The sequence below is a fragment of the Rhinatrema bivittatum genome, chromosome 6, assembly GCF_901001135.1.
Source record: "Rhinatrema bivittatum chromosome 6, aRhiBiv1.1, whole genome shotgun sequence".
NCBI classification, from domain to species: domain Eukaryota; kingdom Metazoa; phylum Chordata; class Amphibia; order Gymnophiona; family Rhinatrematidae; genus Rhinatrema; species Rhinatrema bivittatum.
In genome coordinates, this window is record NC_042620.1 from 365,219,217 (window position 1) to 365,242,180 (window position 22,964).

Genomic DNA, 22,964 nt, shown 5'->3' on the forward strand with positions numbered 1-22,964 from the left:
TTAGTTACATATGTATTCGTTTCCCAAAAAAAACCCCATCCCAACCCTTGAAATTTAATTAACTACAACCCCCCCACCCTCCTGACCCCCCAAGACTTGCCAAAAGTCCCTGGTGGTCCAGTGGGGGTCCTGGAGCCATATCCTGCACTCGGGCCGTCAGCTGCCGGTATTCAAAATGGCAAAATAGCCTTTGCCCTTACTATGTCACAGGGGCTACCGGTGCCATTGGTCGGCCCTGTCACATAGTAGGAGCAATGGACAACCGGCGCCATCTTGTACTCCTACCATGTGACAGGGGCCGACCAATGGCACTGGTAGTCCCTGTGACATGGTAAGGGCAAAGGCTATTGGCGCCATTTTGAATACCGGCAGCCGACAGCCCGAGTGCAGGAGATCGCTCCTGGACCCCTGGTGGACCACCAGGGACTTTTGACAAGTCTTGGGGGGGTCAGGGGGGTGGGGGTTTATTCGTTAATGATATGTTGTATTCGAGGGGGTTCGCCATACGTTTCGTGACCCCCTCGAATACAAAGAATATGGCATATACGTTGCGGATTGCCAATATGTTGCAAACAAATACACACCCCTAGCAAGCATGTATGTGGGATTTCTGGTCAGAGGTCCTTGTCTACCTATCATCTCCTTTTCCAAAGATGCCAGACAATGCAGCACCTCAGCTCTCATTCCCTCTTCCTGTTGAAAGCCCTCCAACTTTTCTAAAAGGATGTTTACTATTGGTATGACATCTCTCAAAGTGGTGCTTGTGGCACCCAGCTCATTTGTAGCATACTTAAAAGGCTGCAGGATTGTAACAAGCTGTGTCATGACTGACAAACAATGATACCCTAGGGTGACCTGCACACCTATTTCCATTTCCATCGACAGATCATGCAGAGGTGTCTGCTGCTTCACCAGCCTTTGCAGCATCATATAGGTAGAATTAAAGTAGGTGCCCACATCTTGAATGAGATGCTTGTGAAGCATCTCTAATTCCTCCTGCTTTTCAAGGAGAATGTTCACTGCCTTCACACTTCCATGAAAATGCCCAGCTATTTTCCTATACTTCTCTATTAAATAGAGATGAGCTTTGTTTTTCTGACTCTGGTCAGATTTCGGTTCGGGTGCTTCGTGGAAAAACCCGTTTTCCCACGGATTGTTTTTTGCCAAAAACGAAACTGGAACCAGAACCCGAAACTTGAAAAACGAATAAAAACAAAACAAAACATGAATCGGGGAAAAAACCGCGAATCGGGAAAAAACCCCACCCCAACCCTTAAATTTTACTTTCTTACACCCCCCCCCACCATTCCGATCCCTCCCCAAGACTTACTAAAACTCCCTGGTGGTCCAGCGGGGTCCCGAGAGCGATCTCTCCCTCCATGCCGTCGGGCTGTCGGGCCTGCTATGACTCAAAATGGCGCTGATAGCCTTGCCCCTGTGACATCGTAAGGGCAAGGCTATCGGCGCCATTTTGAGTCATAGCAGGCCCAACAGCATGGAGGGAGAGATCGCTCGCGGGACCCCGCTGGACCACCAGGGACTTTTAGTAAGTCTTGAGGAGGGATCGGGATGGTGGGGGGGTGTAAGAAAGTAAAATTTAAGGGTTGGGGTGGGGTTTTTTGTTTTTGTTTTTTAATAAATGTGCCCCTCCCCCCGCACTAACCTGAAAAACGAATTTCCCCCGAAGCTCGGGGAAAATCCGTTTCATGGTTCAGGTTCCCCCGAACCACAACAAATGCACATCTCTACTATTAAACCATGCAGATGGAAATTCTGTGGTTTCCTGTAGGGGTGTGCATTCGTATTGAACATAAATGTAAAACGCTACTTATTTTTTTTTTTTAACTTAAAAAAGTGATGAAACATAAACGATCGGATTTCCAACTTATTCAACATAGCTATGTTGAATAAGTTGGAAATCGCGATTGTTGATCCAAAATAAAAATTTAAGCCCCTCACCTTCCTTAATCCCCCCCCAAAGACTTACCACAACTCCCTGGTGATCCAGCGAGGAGTGAGGACGCCATTTCTGAAATTCTTTGTGAGGAGCACGTGACGTCGGCGCCACGTCGGAGTGACGCGGCGTCACGTGATTCCTCGCGGGTTCGCACCGGAACGCTCGTTCGGCCCAAAAGGAACTTTTGGCCAGCTTGGGGGGGTCAGGAGGCCCCCCCAAGCTGGCCAAAAGTTCCTTTTGGGCCGAACGAGGGTGCCGGAGGGAACTCGCGGGGAATCATGTGACGCCGCGTCACTCTGACGTGGCGCCGACGTCACGTGATTCCCCGCGGGGTCGCTTCCGGGATCCTCGTTCGGCCCAAAAGGAACTTTTGGCCAGCTTGGGGGTGTCAGGAGGCCCCCCCAAGCTGGCCAAAAGTTCCTTTTGGGCCGAACGAGGGTGCCGGAGGGAACTCGCGGGGAATTACGTGACGCCGCGTCACTCTGACGTGGCGCCGACATCACGTGATTCCCCGCGGGATCGCTTCCGGGATCCTCGTTCGGCCCAAAAGGAACTTTTGGCCAGCTTGGGGGTGTCAGGAGGCCCCCCCAAGCTGGCCAAAAGTTCCTTTTGGGCCGAACGAGGGTGCCGGAGGGAACTCGCAGGGAATCACGTGACGCCGCGTCACTCCGACGTGACGCCGACGTCATGTGCTCCTTGCAAAGTTGGTCAGAAATGGTGTCCTGACCCCGCTGGACCACCAGGGAGTTGTGGTAAGTCTTGGGGGGGGAGGGATTAAGGAGGGTGAGGGGTTTAAATTTTTATTTGCACATATGGACATATACTCAACCCATTGAATTCTGTTTATGTCCATATTGACCGCAAATGGGACCCCCTTTGGACATATGGACATATGAACTTAAACTTTTGCTCTGCACATCCCTAGTTTCCTGGACTCCTGCCCCAAGGCCTCCTTCACTGAAGTGTAAGGTATGAGCAAAGCATCGTACACCCTGATATCTCCCATCGGATACTGCCTTTATCATGTTGGAGCCATTGTCTGTGACAAAGAACCCTGAATTTACACTTCTGGCTCTCTGATTCAGCTGCCAGTCCTCCAGTATTCTTCTAATGGCTCCTAAAATATTGGCCGAGGTATGGACACCATCTGCCAGGTGAGTGTGCAGCAAAGCCCACCTGTATCCTCACACTCTGTCCTCTGTGGAGCTGCTGTCTACCCCTACCTCGGCCAGGTGTCACCAGTGTGCCATCTGAGAGAGGAAGAAGTGTGAAGCATTTGTCGGTGTCCAGTTGTCGCTACTGAAATGCATGCTGCTCCTCTGTGACTTTGCCAACAGCGCCTGGATGTGACTACAGCAATGCTTGTACAAATTGGGCATGACCTTTCTGCTCAAAGTGATCCTGGAAGGCACCTGATAGTTTGGCTTTAACAGGTGCAGCAACCACCTAAAACCCATGTTCTCCACTACCTGCAGGGGCTGGTCATCTAAAGAGATCATCTCGTCAATAGTACTAATCACCACTGTGGATGCTGTGACCTCTTTCCCCATGAGAGTGCCATCGAATACCATCCTATTTCCTCCATTGTCACTTCCTAGATATATAGCTGGGGTTTGCTGCTGACAGTCTGCCACCTGATTGGTAAAAGGAGATGACAGTTTGGAAGCAGCTTGAGGATCACTTGAACCCTTTTTTTTTTTTTTAAACTCTAACAACTTTTCAAATACAACAACTAGTAAAACCAGGTTTGGGATTTTATTGCCCAGACTTTGAGCATTTGTGCTCATAGCTTTCCATATTTTCTCCCTCAGCTTGCTGCTCATTTTGGAGATTTTATCTGCTCTATTCAGCAGAATTTTGTTGGTTTCTTCCCCCACTTCTTGGAGATTTTGGGGGTGACATTCCAATTTCTTTCTACCACCCCCGTCATCTAATTTAAATGTCTTATGGTGTATGATTTGAATTTTTCACTTAGGATCTTTTTTCCTGCCACTGATATAAGCCATCTTTGACAGAGTTCTTTTACTGTTCCATACACGGCCTCAGCCTCCAATATATCCAAAATTGTCTTCCTTATACCATGTTTTGAGCCATGCATTGAATTATCAATATAACTTAGTCTCTCCTTCCCCTTTCCATAAACAGGTAATACTTCAGAAAAGGCAATAGTTTTCACCATGTGCTTAATCTACTTTCCCAGAGCCTGGAAATCTCACTGTACCACTTGCATGCTGTTATCAGTAAAGTCATAGGTTCCCAGATGGATGATAATGTCAACCTCAGAGTCCTTACTTTATTAATTACAGTGACTATCTGATTTGCATTTCTATCAACTAAGGAACCTGAAAGGCATTTAACTTTACTGTTGGTCTTGAAAATACTTCCCAAATCAGTGTTTATGATGACTGAGTCTTCCAACTCAATGAGCTTTTTCTTATGGTTTTTATTTTGGTTGTGTTATGGAATTTCTGTGCGCACTGGGTTTCCTCCTTTCAGATACCACTTCAGTCTCGTCTCCATTGCTAGAGTTTCTTCATTCTCCAATTAAGAAATGACATTTTGTAGTTGTGTCACTCGAGAGAGTGGGTGTGTCTACATCACAGGTCTTATCCTATCAGAACCCACTGTATTCCATTTATTCTTGGGTTTCTTGATGCTCTATTCAATTCAAGTGGAGGACGACTTCTGGATTGCACAATTGAGAAAAAAGGATGTCTTTGGGACACGTCTTATCCTACCTAAGTTCACTGTAAACCTCTTGTTTCTGGGATTCTGAATCTTTTGTGGTAGTGAGGGGAGTTACCTGAATGCTGTAAAATGAATGAGGCTTCCTTGGTGGTTAATACTTTTTTTGTTGCAACTAATACAGCTTTAAGGTGAGTCAACTCCTTTTACATTGAAGAGAGTTGTAAACAAATGGGGCATGCCCTAAGCTTCCAGATCATTTGCCTCAAGATAACATCACTACAATTGTTATATTGAATAATAGCCATTTTTATCAGTTGATTTGATAGAGAACTCATTTTATTAATTACAAATTATTTTCTTACCCATTACTGCAATTATGTACCCCAGAAAGACTGTAGGGTGGGTGGATAGAGGGGTAGGAAGGGAGGACTTTAATAGTCGAGATTATTAGTAATCAAATAAGTAAACGAAACAGCAGAGATAAAAGCAATATATATTGGGGAAATTATAGAAGAAAATTATATTAATGAAACCCACCTCCCAAGGGAGACAGAGGTTAAAGAGCATGTCACCATAAGTGAACTGCAGCAGAGAAAAAACAGAGGAAAAAGCAGCTATGTAATGTTATGACTGTCGGTCGCAGACGGCTGCGATCGCTGTTGCTTACCTCTTGCTTGACTACACTGACTCCTCTGGGTTGACTCGCAGCCTCCGCCAGCTATTGCCAGCCTAAACACCCTGGTTCCTGGGTCCCCTTGGACGGCGTGGACGCTGCCGACTGCTATCTTGCCCTCGGAGTCCCTTAGGCGTATGCGCTACCTGGCTAGTCTTAAGCATGTCATGGCGGGAAACTCGGGGGCGTCCCTCTCGGATGACATCATTCTTCAAGGACACTTAAGCCGGCTGGCCCTGCCTACCTATGACTTGGCAACGAGTTCCCTCATTGCTGAATCCACTTTGCTCACTACAGATGCTTGTTCGAGCTCCTGCTTCTGTGGAGTGAGACATTCCGGGTACCCACTCCTCGGGTGCCCTTCCTGTCTCTGGCTATCTGCTCCTTGGAGGGCCTTCCGCCTTGGACTTCTGCCTGCTCCGTTCCCCGGAGCCTTCTCTGGAATTTCCACTCTGCTACAGTGAGTACCCCGCCTCTGCGGACCATTGCTGTACCATTGCTACTGAGGAACCCTCGTCGGTGTACCCCGCTCTGCGGACCCTTGCTGAATCATCACTACAGAGGATGTCTCCGTGGGTATACCCCACTTCACAGACCCTGGGGCTCTCCAGCACCTGTGTGTCTTTTGCCACACTCCCCACTCCGCGGGCAGTGTCACTCTGCTTCTCTAATAAAGTTTCAAGAACTCTCAAGCTAGTACTAAAGTCAGCTCCATGTGCTGATGTTCCGTGACTCCACCACCTGGGGTCACTCTCCCTAGCTTCCTCTGCCTCTCATCTCTCTCTCTCCAGCACCTGTTGCTCTACACACCTCACAGCTGAGACCTCACCTCCCAACAGTGAGGCTCATGGTGCTCCTACCCGTACCATCTCTCACCTCGGCCCAGGGGCCCACATACCCACAAATCCTAACAGGTCTCAGTGCAGCGAATTACAGAACAACAAAAGATTCTGGAGACTTTGGCTAATGCCATCAATCAATTGAATAATCGGCTGGACGCTGCCTTGATGCCTGCCAAACATAGTCCTTCTTCACATGCATCACCATTCTGGTCTACAGTGCCTCTGCCGGCACCTTCTCATTTCACAGGTGACCCCTTATTGTGTAGGGTCTTCTTGAAACAGTGCAACATGCATTTTTCCTTACAACCTGTATATTTTCCTGATGTAATTTCCAAGATAGCATACATCCTATCCCTCGTGGATGGAAAAGCGTTGGCCTGGGCATCGCCCCTTTGGGAACGAATGGAGCCAATCCTTCAGGACCTGCCAGGCTTCCTCGCTCTATTTTGGTCCGTATTTGACGACCCAGGTCGAAAGGCCATCTCTGGATCTATGCACCTGCATCTGCAACAAGGTTCCAGATCTCTGACTGATTATTTCATCGAGTTTAGGACTCTCTCCTCTGAATTGCACTGGGACCTGGGTTGCCTGCGTGCTATATTCCTTGAAGGTCTGAGCCCGTGTATCAAAGATGACCTAGCAGCATGAGAACTCCATGAGGCCTTGGATTCTCTTATTGACCTCGCTGGTCGCATCGACAGCCGTCTTCGTGAGTGGTCGCATGAGATCAGAGGATCCAAGAGGATGGATTCAGGGGCTCCACTCAGCCATCCTTCATTATCCGCTCAGCCCGCTACTACCCAAGGCACTGAGGAGGAAGAACCGATGCAAATGGGCCACAGTCATCTATCCTCAAAGGAGAAGTGTAGATGTCAAAGAGCTGGCCTCTGCAGGTATTCTGGTCAACTGGGTCATGTGGTACCCTCCTGTCCACTCTGTCCGGGAAACTCCCAGGCCTAGGTTCTGCCAGAGGACCTCTCCTAGGCCTGGCTTTACCCTCTCCTCCATTGACTCTGCCTGTCTCCATTTACTCGGATGCTCAGGAATTTCACACCCTGGCATTGGTGGACTCCAGAGCTGGTGGAAATATTATCTTAAGGCTTGTGGAACACCTTTGGATTCCCACCGTCTGCACGCCAATGCCATTATTACTCTCCTCCATTCATGGCAAAGTTACTTTCTCCATGGTTCCCATTCGACTCCGCACTGGATCTCTGCACACGGAGACTATTTCCTTTCTAATACTGGACAAAGCTATACACCCTGTGATCCTGGGATTACCGTGGTTAAAACTACACTCCACGATTTTATTGGAGCACTCTACAATTATCCCAATGGGGCAACTCCTGCCATAAGAGATGCTTGGAGGATGTGTCCCCGATGCCTTGCCTGGTTACCACAACGTCCCTTCTGGGCCTTCCACCACAGTACTCCTCTTTCATGGATGTGTTTTCCAAAAAGGCTGCAGACACTCTACCTCCTCACCAATCGTTTGAGTGTGCTATAAACTTATTGCCTAACACTGAGCCTCCCCGAGGAAGGGTTTACCCACTTTCGTTAACAGAGACAAAGGCCATGTCCGAATACATACAAGAAAATTTAGCAAAGGGCTTCATTCGGCTTTCCAAATCTCCTGCTGGAGCGATGTTCTTTTTTGTAGGGAAGAAGGATGGCTCCCTATGGCCGTGCATAGATTACTGCGGCTTAAATGAGATTACCCAGAAGGACTGTTACCCCTTACCGTTAATCTCTGAACTCTTTGACAGGTTCCAGGGGGCCAAGATATTTACCAAATTGGACCTCAGGCGAGCTTACAATTTGGTCAGGATCCATCACAGCGATGAATGGAAAGTCGCATTTAACACCTGTGACGGCCATTTTGAATATCTGGTAATGTCATTTGGCCTCAGGAATGCTCCAGCGGTGTTTCAGAATTTGATTAACGAGATCTTCAGAGACATGCTCTATAGCTGCGTCGTGGTCTACCTGGACAACATCCAGGTATTTTTTCAAGACCTCTAGAGCCACCACCAGGACGTCGTCAATGTTCTGCAATGCCTGTTGAGCCCGTTGGTCGCAGATAGCTGCGACCTTTGTTGCTCACCTTTTTTTGCCCTGCAGCTCCAATTCTGGCAAATATGGCCACCACTGCCTCTGCAAGCTGACATCCCTGGCGTTCCAGGGATGGGGTCACCATCTTGAATCTGGTGTGACTTACGGCATACGCACGCGCGCCTGCCCCCCTCTTATCCATGTCATGGCGGGAACCTCGGGGGCATCCCCTCCGCATGACATCACCTGCCTACGTGTATTTAAACCTACCGGACCTTCGTACCTTCGAGTTAGCAAGGCTTTCAGTCTTGCTTAATTCCGCTACTCAGAGACGCTTCACCTTGCTGTTCCTGCATTCCAAACTGGGTGACTCAGGTACCCGCTCCTCGGGGGCTTTAAGAACATAAGAACATAAGAAAATGCCATACTGGGTCAGACCAAGGGTCCATCAAGCCCAGCATCCTTTTTCCAACAGTGGCCAATCCAGGCCATAAGAACCTGGCAAGTACCCAAAAACTAAGTCTATTCCATGTTACCATTGCTAATGTCAGTGGCTATTCTCTAAGTGAACTTAATAGCAGGTAATGGACTTCTCCTCCAAGAACTTATCCAATCCTTTTTTAAACACAGCAATACTAACTGCACTGACCACATCCTCTGGTAACAAATTCCAGAGTTTAATTGTGCGTTGAGTAAAAAAAACTTTCTCCGATTAGTTTTAAACGTGCCCCATGCTAACTTCATGGAGTGCCCCCTAGTCTTTCTACTATCCGAAAGAGTAAATAACCGATTCACATCTACCCGCTCTAGACCTCTCACAATTTTAAACACCTCTATCATATCCCCCCTCAGTTGTCTCTTCTCCAAGCTGAAAAGTCCTAACCTCTTTAATCTTTCCTCATAGGGGAGCTGTTCCATTCCCCTTATCATTTGGTAGCCCTTCTCTGTACCTTCTCCATCGCAATTATATCTTTTTTGAGATGCGGCGACCAGAATTGTACACAGTATTCAAGGTGCGGTCTCACAATGGAGCGATACAGAGGCATTATGACATTTTCCGTTTTATTCACTATTCCCTTTCTAATAATTCCCAACATTCTGTTTGCTTTTTTGACTGCCGCAGCACACTGAACCGATGATTTCAATGTGTTATCCACTAGAGATGTGAATCGTTTTCCATATCGTCTTAATGATAGAAATCGTGTGGCAGGGCAAGAAAATCGTGTTAGGCACGATTTTTTAGTTAAAAAATCGTTAAAAATCGTTTTTTCCGATTAGTGCGCACTAACTCGAGTTAGTGCGCACTAACGGGAGTTAATGCGCACTAACTGGGAGTTAGTGCGCACTAACTGAAAATGATACAATTTGACACTTTTCAGGTCAGTTAAGGTCAGTTTAGGAATGAATATGTATTCCTATTGGCTGCCCTCTTATTTATTCATGTTACCAAGCTTCCCACTGACAGTATATGGGGGATGGGAAATGGAAACAGTTGGTAGCTTGACAAAACAAGTAATGTGATCAGTCAATGTGACTAGAACTTGTGCCCTAACCCTGATACCAGGGGTATTGTGATCTTCCTGCACACAGTGCCCTATCCCTATTAATACCAGGAGTGTTGTGATCTTCCTGCACACAGTGCCCTAACCCTGGCACCAGGGGTGTTGTGATCTTCCTGCACACAGTGCCCTATCCCTATTAATACCAGGAGTGTTGTGATCTTCCTGCACACAGTGCCCTAACCCTGGCACCAGGGGTGTTGTGATCTTCCTGCACACAGTGCCCTATCCCTATTAATACCAGGAGTGTTGTGATCTTCCTGCACACAGTGCCCTAACCCTGGCACCAGGGGTGTTGTGATCTTCCTGCACACAGTGCCCTAACTCTGACACCAGGGGTGTTGTGATCTTCCTGCACACAGTGCCCTATCCCTGGCACCAGGGGTGTTGTGATCTTCATGTACACAGTGCCCTATCCCTATTAATACCAGGAGTGTTGTGATCTTCCTGAACACAGTGCCCTATCCCTAATACCAGGGGTGTTGCGATCTTCCTGCACACAGTGCCCTATTCCTGATACCGGGGGTGTTGGGATCTTCTTGCACACATCCCGGTATCAGGGATAGGGCACTGCATGCAGGAAGATCACAACACTCCTGGTATCAGGAATAGGGCACTGTGTGCAGGAAGATCACAACACCCCTGGTATTAGGGATAGGGCACTGCGTGCAGGAAGGTCACAACACTCCTGGTATTAATAGGGATAGGGCACTGCATGCAGGAAGATCACAACACCCCTGGTATCAGGGATAGGGCACTGTGTGCAGGAAGATCACAATACCCCGGAGGAGTGAGGGTCAGGCAGCTCCCCCCTGTCTGTGAAGCCAGCCTCTCACTAGTAATGCAGGGAGGGAGCTGTCTCAGACTTCACCATCCTCCCCCCCCCCCCCTCACCCACACACCATTCACTAGCTGGGACATGGGGGAAGTCAGGAGTGAGGGTCAGGCAGCTCCCCCCTGTCTGTGAAGCCAGCCTCTCACTAGTAATGCAGGGAGGGAGCTGTCCCAGACTTCACCATCCTCCCCCCCCCCCTCACCCACACACCATTCACTAGCTGGGACATGGGGGAAGTTAGGAGTGAGGGTCAGGCAGCTCCCCCCTGTCTGTGAAGCCAGCCTCTCACTAGTAATGCAGGGAGGGAGCTGTCTCAGACTTCACCATCCACCCCCCCCCCCCCTCACCCACACACCATTCACTAGCTGGGACAAGGGGGAAGTCAGGAGTGAGGGACAGGCAGCTCCCCCCTGTCTGTGAAGCCAGCCTCTCACTAGTAATGCAGGGAGGGAGCTGTCTCAGACTTCACCATCCTCCCCCCCCCCCTCACCCACACACCATTCACTAGCTGGGACATGGGGGAAGTCAGGAGTGAGGGTCAGGCAGCTCCCCCCTGTCTGTGAAGCCAGCCTCTCACTAGTAATGCAGGGAGGGAGCTGTCTCAGACTTCACCATCCTCCCCCCCCCTCACCCACACACCATTCACTAGCTGGGACATGGGGGAAGTCAGGAGTGAGGGTCAGGCAGCTCCCCCCTGTCTGTGAAGCCAGCCTCTCACTAGTAATGCAGGGAGGGAGCTGTCTCAGACTTCACCATCCTCCCCCCCCCCCCTCACCCACACACCATTCACTAGCTGGGACATGGGGGAAGTCAGGAGTGAGGGTCAGGCAGCTCCCCCCTGTCTGTGAAGCCAGCCTCTCACTAGTAATGCAGGGAGGGAGCTGTCTCAGACTTCACCATCCTCCCCCCCCCCCCCCCCTCACCCACACACCATCCACTAGCTGGGACATGGGGGAAGTCAGGAATGAGGGTCAGGCAGCTCCCCTCTGTCTGTGAAGCCAGCCTCTCACTAGTAATGCAGGGAGGGAGCTGTCTCAGACTTCACCATCCTCCCCCCACCCTCACCCACACACCATTCACTAGCTGGGACATGGGGGAAGTCAGGAGTGAGGGTCAGGCAGCTCCCCCCTGTCTGTGAAGCCAGCCTCTCACTAGTAATGCAGGGAGGGAGCTGTCTCAGACTTCACCATCCTCCCCCCCCCCCCTCACCCACACACCATTCACTAGCTGGGACATGGGGGAAGTCAGGAGTGAGGGTCAGGCAGCTCCCCCCTGTCTGTGAAGCCAGCCTCTCACTAGTAATGCAGGGAGGGAGCTGTCTCAGACTTCACCATCCTCCCCCGCCCCCCTCACCCACACACCATTCACTAGCTGGGACATGGGGGAAGTCAGGAGTGAGGGTCAGGCAGCTCCCCCCTGTCTGTGAAGCCAGCCTCTCACTAGTAATGCAGGGAGGGAGCTGTCTCAGACTTCACCATCCTCCCCCCCCCCTCACCCACACACCATTCACTAGCTGGGACATGGGGGAAGTCAGGAGTGAGGGTCAGGCAGCTCCCCCCTGTCTGTGAAGCCAGCCTCTCACTAGTAATGCAGGGAGGGAGCTGTCTCAGACTTCACCATCCTCCCCCCCCCCCTCACCCACACACCATTCACTAGCTGGGACATGGGGGAAGTCAGGAGTGAGGGTCAGGCAGCTCCCCCCTGTCTGTGAAGCCAGCCTCTCACTAGTAATGCAGGGAGGGAGCTGTCTCAGACTTCACCATCCACCCCCCCCCCCCCCTCACCCACACACCATTCACTAGCTGGGACAAGGGGGAAGTCAGGAGTGAGGGACAGGCAGCTCCCCCCTGTCTGTGAAGCCAGCCTCTCACTAGTAATGCAGGGAGGGAGCTGTCTCAGACTTCACCATCCTCCCCCCCCCCCCCCCCCTCACCCACACACCATTCACTAGCTGGGACATGGGGGAAGTCAGGAGTGAGGGTCAGGCAGCTCCCCCCTGTCTGTGAAGCCAGCCTCTCACTAGTAATGCAGGGAGGGAGCTGTCTCAGACTTCACCATCCTCCCCCCCCCCCCCTCACCCACACACCATTCACTAGCTGGGACATGGGGGAAGTCAGGAGTGAGGGTCAGGCAGCTCCCCCCTGTCTGTGAAGCCAGCCTCTCACTAGTAATGCAGGGAGGGAGCTGTCTCAGACTTCACCATCCTCCCCCGCCCCCGCCCCCCTCACCCACACACCATTCACTAGCTGGGACATGGGGGAAGTCAGGAGTGAGGGTCAGGCAGCTCCCCCCTGTCTGTGAAGCCAGCCTCTCACTAGTAATGCAGGGAGGGAGCTGTCTCAGACTTCACCATCCTCCCCCCACCCTCACCCACACACCATCCACTAGCTGGGACATGGGGGAAGTCAGGAGTGAGGGTCAGGCAGCTCCCCTCTGTCTGTGAAGCCAGCCTCTCACTAGTAATGCAGGGAGGGAGCTGTCTCAGACTTCACCATCCTCCCCCCACCCTCACCCACACACCATTCACTAGCTGGGACATGGGGGAAGTCAGGAGTGAGGGTCAGGCAGCTCCCCCCTGTCTGTGAAGCCAGCCTCTCACTAGTAATGCAGGGAGGGAGCTGTCTCAGACTTCACCATCCTCCCCCCCCCCCCTCACCCACACACCATTCACTAGCTGGGACATGGGGGAAGTGAGGGTCAGGCAGCTCCCCCCTGTCTGTGAAGCCAGCCTCTCACTAGTAATGCAGGGAGGGAGCTGTCTCAGACTTTACCATCCTCCCCCCCCTCACCCACACACCATTCACTAGCTGGGACATGGGGGAAGTCAGGAGTGAAGGTCAAGCAGCTCCCCCCTGTCTGTGAAGCCAGCCTCTCACTAGTAATGCAGGGAGGGAGCTGTCTCAGACTGGTATCAGGGTTAGGGCACTGTGTGCAGGAAGATCACAACACCCCTGGTGCCAGGGTTAGGGCACTGTGTGCAGGAAAATCACAACACCCCTGGTGCCAGGGTTAGGGCACTGTGTGTGCAGGAAGATCACAACACTCCTGGTATTAATAGGGATAGGGCACTGTGTGCAGGAAGATCACAACACCCCTGGTGCCAGGGTTAGGGCACTGTGTGCAGGAAAATCACAACACCCCTGGTGCCAGGGTTAGGGCACTGTGTGTGCAGGAGATCACAACACTCCTGGTATTAATAGGGATAGGGCACTGTGTGCAGGAAGATCACAACACCCCTGGTGCCAGGGTTAGGGCACTGTGTGTACAGGAAGATCACAACCCTCCTGGTATTAATAGGGATAGGGCACTGTGTGCAGGAAGATCACAACACCCCTGGTGCCAGGGTTAGGGCACTGTGTGCAGGAAAATCACAACACCCCTGGTGCCAGGGTTAGGGCACTGTGTGTGCAGGAAGATCACAACACTCCTGGTATTAATAGGGATAGGGCACTGTGTGCAGGAAGATCACAACACCCCTGGTATTAATAGGGATAGGGCACTGTGTGCAGGAAGATCACAACGCCCCTGGTGCCAGGGTTAGGGCACTGTGTGCAGGAAGATCACAACACCCCTGGTGCCAGGGTTAGGGCACTGTGTGCAGGAAAATCACAACACCCCTGGTGCCAGGGTTAGGGCACTGTGTGTGCAGGAAGATCACAACACCCCTGGTGCCAGGGTTAGGGCACTGTGTGTGCAGGAAGATCACAACACCCCTGGTGCCAGGGTTAGGGCACTGTGTGCAGGAAAATCACAACACCCCTGGTGCCAGGGTTAGGGCACTGTGTGTGCAGGAAGATCACAACACCCCTGGTGCCAGGGTTAGGGCACTGTGTGCAGGAAAATCACAACACCCGTTGTGCCAGGGTTAGGGCACTGTGTGCAGGAAGATCACAACAGTCCTGGTATTAATAGGGTTAGGGCACTGTGTGCAGGAAGATCACAACACCCCTGGTGCCAGGGTTAGGGCACTGTGTGCAGGAAAATCACAACACCCCTGGTGCCAGGGTTAGGGCACTGTGTGTGCCGGAAGATCACAACACCCCTGGTGCCAGGGTTAGGGCACTGTGTGCAGGAAAATCACAACACCCCTGGTGCCAGGGTTAGGGCACTGTGTGTGCAGGAAGATCACAACACTCCTGGTATTAATAGGGATAGGGCACTGAAAGAGATGACTGTAGTAGATTGAATAAAGATCTGATGTTTCTGCTCTCCTCACACCAAAGAAAAGCAACACACAAGCAGAGAAGCCCTTCTTACAAAGCTGAGCTAGTGAGTTAAGTAGGAGGAAAAGTAAACATACTGGTGCCAGTGTGGCTACTTAAAAATTACACTTACCAACAATCAATTACATATATTTGAACTGTGTACAGTTCCAGCCAGGACCACCTTTCTAAAATGCACAGTGATTGGCAAATTCAACATGCACTAGCATTTCAGGTGCCTGCTAACAAAAATAATAAACATACAAGTTCTAGTCACATGAGTGCTGATCATCACATTACTTTTTTTGTCAAGCTTCCAACTGTTTCCATTTCACATCTCCCCAACCATTACCTCAGTGTTAACCTTGGTAACATCAATAGATAAGAGCACAGCCAGCCAATAGGAATACATATTCATTCCTAAGTGACCTTTACTGACCTGGGAAGTGTGAACACTTTGTTTCATTTTCTGTTGGTGTTCGTGAGTTTCCAGTTCCATTTCCCATCCCCCCAACCATCACCTCAGTGGTAACCTTGGTAACATCAATAGATAAGAGGGCAGCCAGCCAAAGGAACACATATTCAATCCTAACTGACCTTCAGTGACCTGGAAAGTGTTTATTTGTATCATTTTCAGTTAGTGCGCACTAACTCCCGTTAGTGCGCACTAACACGATTTAACGATTTTTAACGATAAATCGTTAGAATTTCTATTGTATCGTGTTCTATAACGATTTAAGACGATATTAACATTATCGGACGATAATTTTAATCGTTGAAAAACGATTCACATCCCTATTATCCACTATGACACCTAGATCTCTTTCTTGAGTTGCAGCACCTAATATGGAACCCAACATTGTGTAATTATAGCATGGGTTATTTTTCCCTATATGCATCACCTTGCACTTATCCACATTAAATTTCATCTGCCATTTGGATGCCCAATTTTCCAGTCTCACAAGGTCTTCCTGCAATTTATCACAATCTGCTTGTGATTTAACTACTCTGAACAATTTTGTGTCATCTGCAAATCTGATTATCTCACTCGTCGTATTTCTTTCCAGATCATTTATAAATATATTGAAAAGTAAGGGTCCCAATACAGATCCCTGAGGCACTCCACTGTCCACTCCCTTCCACTGAGAAGATTGTCCATTTAATCCTACTCTCTGTTTCCTGTCTTTTAGCCAGTTTGCAATCCATGAAAGGACATCGCCACCTATCCCATGACTTTTTACTTTTCCTAGAAGCCTCTCATGAGGAACTTTGTGAAACGCCTTCTGAAAATCCAAGTATGCTATATCTACCGGTTCACCTTTATCCACATGTTTATTAACTCCTTCAAAAAAGTGAAGCAGATTTGTGAGGCAAGACTTGCCCTGGGTAAAGCCATGCTGACTTTGTTCCATTAAACCATGTCTTTCTATATGTTCTGTGATTTTGATGTTTAGAACACTTTCCACTGTTTTTCCTGGCACTGAAGTCAGGCTAACTGGTCTGTAGTTTCCGGATCACCCCTGGAGCCCTTTTTAAATATTGGGGTTACATTTGCTATCCTCCAGTCTTCAGGTACAATGGATGATTTTAATGATAAGTTACAAATTTTTACTAATAGGTCTGAAATTTCATTTTTTAGTTCCTTCAGAACTCTGGGGTGTATACCATCCGGTCCGGGTGATTTACTACTCTTCAGTTTGTCAATCAGGCCTACCACATCTTCTAGGTTCACCGTGATTTGATTAAGTCCATCTGAATCATTACCCATGAAAACCTTCTCCATTACGGGTACCTCCCCAACATCCTCTTCAGTAAACACCGAAACAAATAAATCATTTAATCTTTCCGCGATGGCCTTATCTTCTCTAAGTGCCCCTTTAACCCCTCGATCATCTAATGGTCCAACTGACTCCCTCACAGGCTTTCTGCTTCGGATTTATTTAAAAAGGTTTTTACTGTGAGTTTTTGCCTCTACAGCCAACTTCTTTTCAAATTCTCTCTTAGCCTGTCTTATCAATGTTTTACATTTAACTTGCCAATGTTTATGCTTTATCCTATTTTCTTCTGTTGGATCCTTCTTCCAATTTTTGAATGAAGATCTTTTGGCTAAAATAGCTTCTTTCACATCCCCTTTTAACCATGCCGGTAATCGTTTTGCCTTCTTTCCACCTTTCTTAATGTGTGGAATACATCTGGACTGTGCTTCTAGAATGGTATTTTTTAACAATGACCATGCCTCTTGGACATTTTTTACTTTTGTAGATGCTCCTTTCAGTTTTTTTCTAACAATTTTTCTCATTTTATCAAAGTTTCCCTTTTGAAAGTTTAGCACGAGAGCCGTGGATTTGCACACTGTTCCTCTTCCAGTCATTAAATCAAATTTGATCATATTATGATCACTATTGCCAAGCGGCCCCACCACCGTTACCTCTCTCACCAAGTCCTGTGCTCCACTGAGAATTAGATCTAAAATTGCTCCCTCTCTCTTCAGTTCCTGAACCAATTGCTCCATAAAGCTATCATTTATTCCATCCAGGAACATTATCTCTCTAGCGTGACCCGATGATACATTTACCCAGTCAATATTGGGGTAATTGAAGTCTCCCATTATTACCGCACTACCAATTTGGTTAGCTTCCCTAATTTCTCTTAGCATTTCACTGTCTGTCTCACCATCTTGACCAGGTGGACGGTAGTATACCCCTATCACTATAGTCTTCCCCGACACACAAGGGATTTCTACCCATAAAGATTCAATTTTGTATTTAGTCTCATGCAGGATGTTTATCCTGTTGGACTCTATGCCATCCCAGACATAAAGCGCCACACTTCCTCCCGAGTGCTCCTCTCTGTCATTGTGATATAATTTGTACCCCGGTATAGCACTGTCCCATTGGTTATCCTCTTTCTACCATGTCTCTGAGATGCCAATTAAGTCTATGTCATCATTCACTGCTATACATTCTAATTCTCCCATCTTACTTCTTAGACTTCTGGCATTAGCATACAAACATTTCAAAGTTTGTTTTTTGTTTGTATTTTCATTCTGCTTTTTAATTGATAGGGATAAGTTAGAATTTTTTAGCTCAGGTGAGTTTTTAGTTACAGGCACTTGGACTGCTTTTCTAATTATTGGAACCTCACTGTCGGGATGCCCTAATTCTAATGCATCATTAGTATCCTTTAAGGATACCTCTCTCCGAACCATGCGCTGCTGAGCGACTGTCGGCTTTCCCCTTTGTTCTAGTTTAAAAGCTGCTCTATCTCCTTTTTAAAGGTTAGTGCCAGCAGTCTGGTTCCACCCTGGTTAAGGTGGAGCCATCCCTTCGGAAGAGACTCCCCCTTCCCCAAAAGGTTTCCCCAGTTCCTAACAAAACTGAATCCCTCTTCCTTGCACCATCGTCTCATCCACGCATTGAGACTCCGAAGCTTGGCCTGCCTCTGGTGACCTGCGCGTGGAACAGGGAGCATTTCAGAGAAAGCTACCCTGGAGGTTCTGGATTTAAGCTTTCTACCTAAGAGCCTAAATTTGGCTTCCAGAACCTCCCTCCCACATTTTCCTATGTCGTTGGTGCCCACATGTGCCCCAGCACTGTCTAAAATCCTATCTAGGTGACGCGTGAGGTCCGCCACCTTTGCACCAGGTAGGCATGTTACCAGGCGATCCTCATGCCCACCAGCCACCCAGCTATCTACATTCCTAATAATCGAATCACCAACTATGACGGCTGACCTAACTCTTCCCTCCTGGTCAGTAGGCCCTGGGAAGATATCCTCAGTGCGAAAGGACAATGCATCAGCTTGAGAGCAGGTCCTTGCTACAGGATCCTTTCCTGCTGCATCTGGTTGGTGCTCTCCCGTCATGAGACCTTCTTCCTCCAAGGCAGCACTAGGGCTGCCAATCTGAAGTTGGGACTTGACTACTATGTCCCTGAAGGTCTCATCTATATACCTCTCTGTTTGCCTCAAGACAGGCTTTGCTGCATTCAGGGTTATCCACTCCTCGGAGAGCCTTCTCTGTGAGTCTCACATTCTCCAGCCTAATTGAGCACCTCTCGCTGCTACTATGGATGGACCCTGCAGTTTTCCCGTGCTTCGGGTCTCCACTGCGACTACGAGTGAGCTGTATGGATCCTTGGGTTACCCTGCTCTTTGGACCGCCGCTCTTTGGACCACTACTGGATCCACGCTACCTTGTGCCTACTTTCAATACCAGCCTCTGGCCTACTCCGTGCTGTGGGCCACTACCGGAGATACCTTGCACAAGAACTACCAGGAGGAAGTATTCCCTGGGTTACCCCACTCTGCGGACCACCACCGTAGAATCCATCTTTCTACTCTGGACTGTGTTTACAAACCCACTTTTCGGGTTACTTTCTGCTGTATAATTAAACTTCTTGTCTCTGGTGTCCATCACTGCTGAGACCCCGCCTGTCGTGGTGAGTCCCCACAGGGTTCCTCCCTGTGGGTGGAGTCAGCTCTCACCACTACCCAAGGGTCCACAACCAAGCTCAAGTATAACAATGCCTAAGGGGACAACCAGTTATATGCCAAGCTGGAGAAATGTTCTTTCGACCAGTTGTCTGTCCCATTTCTAGGCTATGTCGTCTCGAGCCAAGGTTTCCAAATGGATCCACAGAAGACCAAGAGCATTCCTGATTGTCCTCAACCCATGGGCCTTAAGGCACTCCAAAGATTTCTTGGTTTTATGAACTATTACAGGTCGTTCATCCAACTCTATTCAACACTGACCGCCCTACTGACAGCCATGACTCATAAGGGGGAAAACAACTCTCATTGGTCACCCGAAGCCATGACTGCCTTCCAGGAGCTCAAGGAAGCATTCTTACAAGAACCATGCTTGCATCATCTCAACCCCCGATGACCCTTTATCGTTGAAACTGACGCCTCGGGTGTCGGTGTTGGCGCAGTAGCCACCATTCGGCCAATCACACCTTGCACCCATGCTCGTTCTTCTCCCGACGCTTTTTCCTGGCTGAGCGTAATTATGGGATAGGGGACAAGGAATTGCTGGCAATTAAACTGGCTTTCGAAGAGAGGCATCCCTGGCTCGAGGGAGCACAGCACCAGATCACGGTATATACTAACCACAAGAATCTCGAGTACCTCCACCATGCACAACACCTCAATCACAGGCAGTCTCTCTTTTTTACTCGGTTTTTATTCTTTTTACCTTTTTTTTTTACTCTTTTTTTTACCTTAGGCTGATTTCTCTTTTTTACTCAGTTCAATTTTCTACTACGATACTGGCCAGCCAATAAGAACGCTCAAGCCGATGCACTCTCTCGTTCGTTCACCACAGATGACGTTCCGGATGTTCCATGACACATCATTGATCCAACTAAGATTCTCCTCTCCACCACGCTCACAGTGCCATCTGGGAAGACGGTGGTTCCCCGACCACTTCGAAGGAAAATCCTCCGTTGGGCTCATGATTCCTTGTTGGCAGGTCACCCCGGACAAGTCAGAACTCTTTCCACTCTCCAAAGATTCTACTGATGGCCGACCATGAAGAAAGATGCTCAAGCATATGTAGAATAATGTCCCACTTGCGCTCATCAGAAGCCTCCGGTGGGTCAGTCTTGGGGTCTCTTACAACTGCTTCCTTTGGCAACAATACCATTTGGGTCACCGTGGACTGATTTACAAAGATAGCTCACTTTGTGGTGCTACCTGGTCTCCCTTTAGCCCCGGAGTTGGCAAAATTGTTCATTCGCCACATCTTTCACCTCCACGGACTCCCGAGGCACATCCTATTGGATCGGGGTATACAATTTACAGCCAGATTTTGGAGGTCACTATGTAAAAAATTTGATATTGCTCTGGAGCTTACATCAGCCTATCACCCCCAGGCTAACGGGCAGACAGAGAGGATGAACCGAACCCTGAAACAATTTCTTTGGGCATACGTGAACTCTCAGCAGAATGACTGGTCCGATTTACTACCCTGGGCCGAGTTCACCTTAAACTCCCATCAGTCTGCATCTACTGGGTCTTCACCCTTCCAAGTAGTATAAGGATGCTAGCCTCTGCCTCCTCTTCCACTACCTCTGTCTGTATCTTCTCCAGTGGCGCAGGCTACAGCACAAGAGTTATATCAACTTTGGGACCACACCAAGCAACTGGGCAGCTCCACAGTTCAACCCTGGAGACAAGGTGTGGCTCAGCACCCCTTTTATTCGTTTGAAACTGCCTTCAGCCCACTTTGCCCCCCCGATACATTGTGCCGTTTACCATACTTCGCCGGCTGGGACCGGTCACTTACAGTCTCCGCCTGCCCACATCACTCAAAATTCATAACACCTTCCACATCTCACTCTTAAAGCCTCTCATCTTGTCCAAGTTCTCCAAGAAACCACCTGAGCCCCAACATCTGGTATCAGAAGAGGACATTATGTATCTGGTACAGGACATCCTGGACGTGAGGAAGCATGGAAGGTGATGGGAATATCTCATATCTTGGGAAGGATTTGGCCCTGAAGAAACAGTTGGGAGCCTGCGGTCAATATCCTTGACAAAGAACTAATCAAACAGTTTCATGCCTCTCACCCAAGAAAACCCAAACCCACGGGGAGGGGCCCTAAGAAGAGAGGTACTGTTACACCCGTCGGTCGCAGATGGCTGCGATCGCTGTTGCTCACCTCTTGCTTGACTACACTGACTCCTCTGGGTTGACTCGCAGCCTCCGCCAGCTATCACTGGCCTACACACCCTCGTTCCCGGGTCCCCCTGGAAGTCATGGACGATACCGACTGCCATCTTGCTCTCAGAGTTCCTTAGGCGCACACGCACGCTACCTGGCCAGTCTTATTCACGTCATGGCGGGAACCTCGGGGGCGTTCCCCCCAGATGACATCATTTCTCATGGACATTTAAGCTGGTTGACCTTGCCTACCTACGACTTGGCAACGAGTTCCCTCATTTGCTGAATCTGCTTCGCTTGCTACAGATGCTTGTTCCAGCTCCTGCCCCTCAGTCAGGTCATGAGTCTTCTGCTCCCTGCCTGCCTACCTTGTAGCCTCTGGGCCTTTTGTTCCTTGCCTTGCACTGTGGCCTTTGGGTCTTCTGCCCCATTGCCTTGCGGCCCTCAAGCCTATTCTATGTTACAATTTGTTTTTTGTAAATGTTATCCTTAATTATTTATTCACCTGTTCCATGTAAACCGATACAATGTGCAAATGGTTATAGGTATAAAAAAAAAGCCTTAAATAATTAAACAAATAAATACATATATATTCTATCTTAAATCCTGCCTTGAGGCTCTCTGCTCTGTCTTGTGGCATATCTGGCCTTATTCTGCTATCTAGTAGCCTATGAGCCTTCTGCCTAGCTGCCTTTGGGCATAACTGCTCTGTGCTGCATTGCTCAGTCTTTGTTCTATCTAGTCTCGTTCCATTCTTGTCATGTCTCGGCCCAGCCCTGTTCTAGTCTGGTGTTGTCCTGTCCTAGTCCTATCCTGTGCTTGCTCCTAGATCCAGCCTTGTTCCAGACCTGAACAGCCTGTCCAGAACCTCTCCTAGTCCAGTCTGTCTACAGACTCAACATGTACTGCCACCACACTGGAGTCTTAGTTGCCCCAAGCATTCAAAGGCCCAACCTGCAAGGAAGGGGGGTTATCTAGGCAGAAGTCCATCCTATATCCCATGCTGCTGTCCTATACTACCCCTCAATGAACAGGGAGAGCATAACAGATGGATTGGACAAAAGATGTTTTAATCTTTATTATTTTCAAGCAGTTGAATATGTGTAACACTGATTACTAAACTGGGTGTGTGTAAAGTTGAACAATACATGGACAGAATGCACTAAAGTACTATTTTAATATACTATGATTTCCTTTTTAGTGCACTGAACGTACACATATAAAGCAAAGAATGATGAATAATGCTATAATATGTGCATGCGTGGAGCTGTGCCACCAGTATTGCAGTAACAAAATTAGTCTACAAAGATGCTGGCTGTACCTGTGACAGTGACTGCCTGCTTTCTATGTAGATGAACTGACTCTGGTGCACAGACCCAGAGAGAGAGTAGAAAAAGCTTCTCTATCTTGGGTACCATGACACAGCTAGCATAGCACTGAATAGCATTAGCTGTCTGCCTGGCACAGCTGCTGGTTCACTACAACAGGTCTA